At 43.9% G+C, this 9,604-nt stretch overlaps 1 pseudogene; it reads right to left on the bottom strand.

Annotated features, from left to right (window-relative positions):
* Positions 1-629: 629 nt before the first annotated feature.
* On the bottom strand, positions 630-7,186 carry LOC127000959 (compound eye opsin BCRH2-like; annotated as a pseudogene).
* Between the last annotated feature and the right edge of the window lie 2,418 nt (positions 7,187-9,604).

Raw genomic sequence — 9,604 nt, 5'->3', positions numbered from 1 at the left:
TTATGGTTCATACATTTTGAATTTTGATTTTGGGAAGGTAAAGTGTGTGTTGTGTGAATGTGGTGTGGTGTGGATAGAAGAGGATCTGTCTTTAGCTTTAGAGACGCTGAACTACTCTCTGGTGATGGATGAGACAATGGAGGAAATTCACCAGTGAATTCCAGTCTGAGATTGATTCATACATATTGCTTGAAATACCTATTTTATTCCATATATATAGTACTTTCTTCACCTGTGGTGTGATAGTATTTTTGCAGGAAGTTATTTTTTTTTTATCAAAGCCGGTCACATTTGCCAGTGAATAAACAAATTGATCTTACTTCCTGATGTAATAAAGCTTGTCAGTAGACTAGAATAGGCATGGAGGCAGAAGACAAAGGCAGAGTAAAGGAATTGCTGAGGTTTATTGAGTGGTTTTATAACCAAGAGGCCTCTGTTATAAGGTTTGAGGAATTCGTCGAGGGATCGTACTCAATATCCAAGTACTTACTCGAAGGTTCATTCAATCAGTGGGAAGTCAGAGTCTGCCATGGGGAGGAAAGACAGGATTAAAGAACGAAAGAAAATTTCTGTTCTTATGTTTCTGAATTCCTGTGTCAGAATCATGGAAGGAAAACGCATGCAACATTTCATCCAATCTTTAGCAGGCTGTTGTGGTGGTCGCTTAGTCCGATGGTTTGGACCTTGTCCTGGGCCACAGTGGAGTTCGACCGAGAATCGTCGTTGCTCTTCGTTTCCGTCTGCACTGCAAACCATAAGAACATGGACAAGTACTGGGTGATGGCCTGTCGGAGGAGAGAGTGCTCTGTTGAGTTAACAAGGGTAAACACAAACAACACAACATGATATGTGAGGTATGGATAATTATTAGGAAAATAGTAGTTTTATGTGTGATCCATTAAGTTAGAGTACAATGAGGGGGCATAACACTTTGCTTCCCTAATTGAAGAGGCACCTGAGACAAGTGCTGCTTCATATCTTCAGTTACAAGGTACTATTTTTTTTCTTTACTAAGGCTCGAGGAACGATGGTAGTTTTTTTCCATTGGGAAGAAGTTGAATGTCCTGTGGGTGTGAAGGTAACAGTGTGTGGGTGCAGAGCATGACTCTGAACAGGACACAGGTACTTGGGTGACACCAACACAGGGTTGTGAAGCAGGACTGTAGGAGCAATCAGAGCCTAGCGGGCCAGGGCTCAGATCGGGCAACCAGAGGATCATGGAAGCCTCAGAGGTGAGTGATGCCACTAGTGTCACCCAAAATACAGTGTAGAAGGTTACAGAAAAGGCAACGGACAGCAGAGTTCCTCTCCCTTACTGCACACCCACACCTAAGCACACCTCCTCAGTCAAACACATTCATATAATTATGATTTAGTTACTCTGATATATTACTTGTGGCTATGGCTTTTTAATTTTAACCAATGACTGAAGTGTGTATTATACAACCCTATATTGACTACTAAAAGTGATTGTATCACCATATGAAAGACGTGAGAATGCAGGTGAGGTGGGGACGGTACCTGCAAGACTGATGACGGCACATGAGGGGGTCCAGCAAATGAACCACAGATTGAAACGTTGAGGGCAGTCTTAGCGATGCGGATTTCGGCACGCTTGGCATCGGACAGCCCTGCGGGGCAGAGGAAGATGTGTTGATTAATATTAGGGCGTGGCGCCTCCCCTCCTGAGTTAATTATATTGTCAGCTCCTTAGAATATGTGTGGAGTGTTCCTGCAGCGGCATACAGGGTCTCCCAGAGATTATTGCGTCAAGGATGTTGATGCAGTTTACTGGAGCAACTCACGTTGGAAGGAGGGTGGACACGTTCATCTTCATGGCCTGTAAAAGTGCATGGCAGGCCTCGTGATGAAGATAGCCTTCACGATGAGGAACGTGAGAAGATGATGACAAGCGGCCGGAGAGGAAAATAGTCGAAGATGAAGATGAACATATTGTGGCTCCTAGTCTGTTGGTGAGAATGAGTTAAATTGGGTTAATATGAAGAGGGCCCATAAAATTACGACATGCGTGTCTCAGGTTGCAGAGTAATGGCCAGCAATTGCCACAAGCGTTGTGAAGGACTTACGCTGAAGTCGCCCTGTGTGAAGTAGTCGTAGCTGCAGGAGTCCAATTCCCTCAGGATGTGGATGCCCCAGCCGAAGAAGGAAGGCGCAGAAGGCCTCAACCGATCAGCTGATGAAGGCAAAAAGGATGGCCTTGCCAGAGGTCAGCAGGGCCGTTGAAACCGTTGCAGATAATGTTGTACCTGTCGAAGGAGGATCATGCACAACAGCCAGATGCTGCACGCCAGTGATAGCTCCTGTATCTGGAGGGAAGGGCCGATGAGGGAATGAATGTCATTGCCGCAATTGAGTTGAGCGCTGTAATACTTAGCCAAAAGGAGGATTGCATAAGTACGTGTTTCATTGAATAATAAACATGGTTTTGTTTATTTTGGCCCATGGATTTTGCGCATTACTCACATAACATATTGTATTGTGTGTGTCCCGTACAGGTGATAAGATGTAGTAAAACTTTTTTCTCTCTCTCCCGGCAGTAACCTCAATTTAGTATGTAGTAATGGCGACTTAATTGCTTAATGTTGTAGCCATCCTACCTGCCGTGGGATTTCTTTGAACGGATAAATCAGCACAAGTGTAGTTGACGACTCACGAGACAGGCGTAGATCTCACAGTACTGGGCGCTGAACATCCAAACACCAACTGCAAACAGTTGTAACGGTGTAAAGAAAGGAACGTTCGTGGTAAGCATTATGAGATCAGACAGGGCGCGAGGTTGACCACCAGGATGTTGGCAGGGTCCTAAGGGCCTGCGGGAGGGGGAGAGCGGAGGGGAAGCTTATGGTAGCCATCTCGAAAAGAACCTGGTCCTTATCACTATCTTTAGTATCTCCCTGATCTAGGAGTTTCTTTCCCCTCTGGCATATTTGGAACCCACGAAATTATGATTCATTGTTACCATGCAAACACAGCAGTGGCCTGATGATTATGATGTCGGTATCTTTCTAAGTCTGTGAATATAATGACAGCAATTGAAGGAGGAAGAGTGGTGTGATAGGAAACTGATAGAGTATTAAGTCCCAAATTGGCATTAGTTATTTAAAAAAACAAAAACTATGAGTTCTTCCCCAGCAGCAGCTCTAATAATGCTCCCTCTCACAAAAAAAAAAAAAAAAAAACACTTCGGCCTACCCCACCCTATGAAAGGTAGTTGATGGAGACAGATCGGCAGCTCCTGTGAAAGAAAAAAAACATGCGGGAAGTCAATGTTCTCGGGCAAGATATCATTGCCTGCATCTTTCACGCCACATGCCCTCCAAGAACTCTTTCACTGCCTCAATCACTCGTCCACTCGTCTCTCCACTGAGCCCCAGCAGCAGCACCATCCACTCCTTCCAGTCCTCCCGTTTACATCACGTCCCATCTCGCTCAAAACACATGCATCATCTTCGTTCTCTCCCTGTCATACTTCTTGCATTCCAGCACTACATGCTGCACAGTCTGTCCACACCCTGTCACACATCTGGCATACTTTGCTATGGGACTCAGATCATCTACAGTTCCTTGCAATCAGATCCAAAGACTGCTCTAGCACGGTAAAGAAAATCACCTCCCAGGCTTCCTTCATACCACACCTCACACTTTTGGGCCTCTTTCTCCCTGTACCAGTCAAGGGTTTCCTTTCTATTCATCTCATTCTTCCACTTGCTCAATCCCTCATCTTTTACTGCCATATCTATCACATTCTTCCACTTTCTTACATCCTACTCAAGCCCCTCTCCATTTCTGTTTGTTATTCTCCATTCAAACACATTCTGTCTATCTTCAAAGGGTCGGTACACCCACCTACTTAGCATAACATTCCTGTCTATCATTCGCCCACATTTATTCGCCCATTTGCCATCTCTTATCCTCCACAAGTATACTTTTCCTTGCTAATCTTGCATCCTCCATTTGTTCCAGTCTCACTTTATATCTCAAGGTTGCCTTTACTAGTCTTTCCCTAAACGTGCTCCATCCCATGTCCCCCTAAGAGCCTCTACTGCTGCATACCTTGGTGCATTCAGTGCCATTCTTGCTACCTATTCTGCCCCACTTCCAATTTTTCTATCTCACTGTCATTCCATGTCATCACATCCATTCCATACATAATGCTCAGGACACACTCTTCCAAACCTCACGGATGACATCATACTTGCTCGCTCTCATCCTCGCTGCACTCCCTAAACGGCCTACCCACTGGTTTGCCATACTTATCTTACATTCTTGGCCCTGCCGCATCCATTTACCTCCATCCACACCCCTAGATACTTGTATTCTTCCGTCTGTTCCAACTCATCCCTTCCAGTCTCCAAGTTGTTTCTCTCTCATCCTCTGACCTATTCACTATCATTACTTTGCTCTTCTCACTACTGAACCTAACCCCAAAATCCCTTCCATAACCCCTACCACATCTAGGAGACTCTGTAGTTCTTCAGCAGACTCACTCATAACCACCACATCATCCACATACAACAACACACATACTTTATCCTCTCAATTCTCACTCCTGCATTCATTCTCCTCATTCTGACTGCTAATTCCTCTGTGAAAAGACTAAATAATGTTGGTGATAATATACAGCCTTGTCTCCTCTTTCACTCTTCACCCAACCTGTCTCTAGATCACCTAGTCTATACTTTGCTCTTGTACCTACATACATACTTCTAATTATGTTAACCATCTTATCACTCAGCCCAACTTTTTCAAGCACTCTGCATAACACATCTCTATTCACCCTGTCATAAGCTTTCTCTATATCTAGGAAGCCTAAGTACAGTTTCCTCCCTCTCTCTTTTCCTTTCAATCAGCTCATTTACAACAAACATATTATCTTCTGCTCGCCTGTCCACTGGAATCCGTTCTGCTCCTCACCCAGCACCCTGGCACTCTCAATCCATTTACATAACCTTTCATTCAACACAGCACTAAAGATTTTCCTATTGAGTTTACCAGAGAGATTGGCCTATAGTTCTTTAATTCCTGCTTACTCTTATGCCTGCCCTTGTGGATCAGAGTCACTCTACATTCATTCCATTTACTTGGCACTCTCTTCTTCCCATACCTGGTTGAATAACTCAGTCATCCTCTCAATCACAGCCTCACCTCCATTTTATACAACTCATACGGGATCTCATCTGGTCCTGCAGCCTTACCATTCTTCTGTCTTTTCACATCTCTCAACCTCCTCCCTACTGATCCTTTCATTCAGCTCATTTGCATCTTTCCTCTCCATAGTTACACATCCTTCTCTCACCCCAAATACTTCCCCTACTCCTCCTATTTCTTCCCAAAATTCCTAATTGACTCCCTCATTTTCTCCTTATCTGTAATTTTTCACCATTCACCTTCAGACTTTCCACATTCTCACTGTCACTCATCCTCTCACCTCTCAGGAATCTATACCACTCACGACCTCCCTCAAGCCCTTTCTCTCTCAGGGTCTGAATCACACTTCTTTCACACTGAACCTTTGCACTCATGATCTTTCGCTTTGTCAGTCGTTGGTGTCTCACGTAGCTTTCCCATGCATTCTGTTATTCACCTCAGCTTCTTCGCTTTCTTGCCTCCTTCTCCTCATTCGTCTACACAGTCTATTTAGTCTCTTTCGTTCTTTCTAGCTGTCCCAATATCATCGTTCCACCACGGTTTCCTTTACACGCTTTCTACCATTCGTTCTCACATACCCTACATGTTGGACTGCAGCTCCTCTCACATTCTCTACGAGCCTTTCATTCAAAGCGTCCACATCATTCAAACTACCCAGCTCCCAATTTCTTTCACTCAAGTCTACCTGAAAATTTTCCCACCCTACATCTCTCAGTCTCCACTTCTTCTTCCTGTCCTTTTCTTTCATTTCATTTCTACCTTTCAGCCCGCACTCCACGGTCAACATATTATGGTCAGACACAATATCAATCATTCCTTCATCTATCCACATACGAGACACACATTCGCGCATTCTCCCATTTACCAGTACATAATCAATCGCAGACTCCTGATTTCTTGCACTCCAGGTCACACGTCCCTCAGCCAGAGTTTCATTCAGGTTCTCTAAGTTCATTTCACTTACAAACTCAGCTAGCATTTCTCCATTCCGATTTATACGTTCACCTAACATACCTGTATGTGCATTCATATCACCCATAACAATCACTCTCTCTCCTGCATGCTCTCTCACAACTTTTCTAAGGATATTGTACTTTCCCTGTTTTCCTTACTGCTCTTTCACCTTCTACAGTCATATACACAACCATAACTACTCTTTCTAGTCTGCCCTTTTTATTCTTGCATTCCACACTCACGGCCAATACATCTTCTGCTAGCACTGTTACCTACATCTAGCTCTTCCACCTTCAGATTCTCATTTTTGCGGAGGAAGGCTACGCCTCCTCCCATAGTCTCCTGTTTCTTTCGCCCCTTCCCAATCATCATATACTCCCTCCCCTCAGTCTGCACGTCTCCTCTCAGGTGTGTCTCAGTCAAGCCTATTATATCATACTTCCATGCATCCAGTTCCTTACTCCTGTCCTCCAGTTTGCCCACACCCCAGCCTCACATTCAAACATCCAATCTTCATACTTTCACTTGCCTGGGTTGTGTATCCACTCCTCCGTGCTAGGTCATTTATACCCGTTCAAACTGTCCCCACTGCATACAGTGACTTCATCCGCACCCATTCACGCAGGCGCTCCCCCATCCTCCTGTTCCCGTTGCCGCTCAGGTGCACGCCATCCACGTCGAACGCTGCATCTCCCCTCAGGACTCCGTCCATGTCGATGAAGCTGACGTCGCCCTTCTTCCCTCGCGTCCATTCAATCTTCATCTTCATCATTTCTTCTTGGATCCTCTTGTTTGTAGATCGGCGCAGTCTCTCGTACTGTGGTCCTTCCCTTGGGCGTCTCATAATTCCCACAACTGCAACCTTCATTCCTTTTCCTTCCACTGCCTTCACAGAGTCTACTACGTCCTTCACTGTGTCTTCCTGTCCGACGTACTCCAGGGCGTTCCCACCACCCTGGACGATCAGCAGTCCGTCTTTCAAGTCGGCCGCATCATGCTGCACTCTTTTCTTGATGTTCCTGATCTGGGCACCACTCATGCTGGTGCAGCCACTGCCGTCCATGTTGCACTTAACGTGCCAGTGCGCATTCTTCATCATACTGTCTCCAATGATACGGATGGGGGCCCTCTTCACCTTCATTTCTGTTGTCCGTCTAGGCCTTGCTGTTTCTGTCGCTTGGTCTGGTCTTTCCTTGAGGGTCTCAGCAGTCTGAACCTCTCTCTCCACATGGTCCTCCTTGGGGGCAGCCACGGCTGTTGTCTGGAGAGAGAGAGAGAGAGAGAGAGAGAGAGAGAGAGAGAGAGAGAGAGAGAGAGAGAGAGAGAGAGACTAGGAAACATTTTATACATGTTCTGTCTCCCAAACCAACACCTCTCTCTCTCTCTCTCTCTCTCTCTCTCTCTCTCTCTCTCTAAGTCATCGGAGGAAAAATAAAATAAAAATTCTTCTTTCCGAAGTGCAAACAAAGACGTGACTCGCTTCCCCTGTTCCTCCTCTTCCTCCTTTACTCGTATCCTCCTTCCCTCTTTTCTTCCTCGCCTGTCTTCATGTTCTGGGCTTTCGCATATATCCATCTGTCTGCCTGTCAATGTGTCTGTCTGTCTATCTGAATATGTCTATCTCGATCTATTAATGTATATTTTTGCATGTATGAATTTATTTGTGTTTGTATATACTTAAGTGTAAACGTATCTATTTTTTTTCTAATATTTTATCTATTTATACTTCTCGCAAACTTTTTTTTTTTTGCCTTTTCTTCTTATCTTTTGTTTACTTATTTTGTTCAACACTGTGTGTGTGTGTGTGTGTGTGTGTGTGTGTGTGTGTGTGTGTGTGTGTGTGTGTGTGTGTGTGTGTGTGTGTGTGTGTGTGTGTGTGTGTGTGTGTGTGTGTGTGTGTGTGTGTGAAGTGAACCTAAAATGTTTCTCGGTAAAGCAAAGGAGGAAGAGGGAGGAAGTAGGGGGGAGGAGAGGAAGGTAAGGAAGGGAGGGGGAAGGGGAGGGGTAGGGAGAAGAAAGGTCAGTATGGTATGGAAAAGCAAATTAGGCTTCAAAACAAAGTAAAGAATGTAAAAAGGAAAGAAGGGAGGGAAGGAAGATCGATCCACAAGGAATAGGAAACGAAACAAAATAATACTAAATAAGAAGAAATAGGGAGAGATAAAGGGAATGGCAGATAATGAAGAAGAAGGAGAAGGGAGAGAGGAGGAAAGAGATGGCAAGAAAGAGAAGAAACATGATAAAACGTAATGAAAAAACAAGGAAAGGTAGAAGCATGAGAGAGTGACAGAGAAGAATCAGGGCGATATAAAGAAGGAAAGTAAATAAAGAAATGGGAGTAGGAAGAGGAAGAGGAAGGAAAGGATCAGATAGGAGAGAGGGAGAGGAGTGTCATACGCCCTTCAGCCACTCTTGCCCCTGTCCCTCCCCAGGTGTGTTGTCCCTCTGTGTGTACCTGTGTTCAGCCAATTAGCAGGGAGTGAATACATAGGATAGTGACGACCTGCAGACAATGACGGACTAATGGTGAAGGTGATGACGTTCAATGGTGAAGGTGACGCTGATGATATAATGTTTTCCTAGGTATATTTTTTGGGGGGAATCGTCACAAGAAAATGGAAACCTGATAATCCCGATAAAAAAAACGAACACCTGAGAGAAAAAAACTAAAATGGTAATGCCAATAAGAAAAATAATTACGAAGGATAAACAGAAGCATGACGCGGCAAAAAATGTGAACTCTAAGAATGGGAATAACACGGAACGAGAAGAAATGGTGAGTGTGATGAAGAACAGGAGTATCGTAAGGGTGATGCAAGGCACGATGATAACATGTGATAATGTAGAATGATATGGCGACGGCGATAAAACAACAAAACAGAGACTATATCAGAGCAAGACAAGTAGCACCTATGTAATAATAATAACATCAGCAACAACAACAACAACAACAACAACAACAACAAGAGGAAGGTACAAAGTCAATATGCCGGTTAACGACCCGTTTGACCTTTGACCTGCAGCAGCCGACGTCACAGAGGTCAAAGAGACGCGACTCTCTCTCTCTCTCTCTCTCTCTCTCTCTCTCTCTCTCTCTCTCTCTCTCTCTCTCTCTCTCTCTCTCTCTCTCTCTCTCTCTCTCTCAAATCATTTTCATATCAAATAGTTATTATTATTATTATTATTATTATTATTATTATTATTATTATTATTATTATTATTATTATTATTATTATTATTATTATTATTATTATTATTATTATTATTATATTTATTATTATTATTATTATCATTATTATTATTATTATCACCATTATTGTTTTCATTATCATCATCATCATCATCACCACTGACCAACCTACCAACCAGTCAATCAACATGCAGGCCGTCAGGAGGCAAGTGTCAGTCAGTACGCAAGTCACTCAGCTCATCAGTCAGCTGGTCTCTAGGAGTCAGCAAATCAGTCAGTCAGCCAGTTAGC

This window comes from Eriocheir sinensis, chromosome 19 (assembly GCF_024679095.1).
Source record: "Eriocheir sinensis breed Jianghai 21 chromosome 19, ASM2467909v1, whole genome shotgun sequence".
NCBI lineage: Eukaryota > Metazoa > Arthropoda > Malacostraca > Decapoda > Varunidae > Eriocheir > Eriocheir sinensis.
The sequence above is the reverse complement of the archived record's forward strand: the minus strand, read 5'-3'. Positions and strand labels throughout refer to the sequence as shown.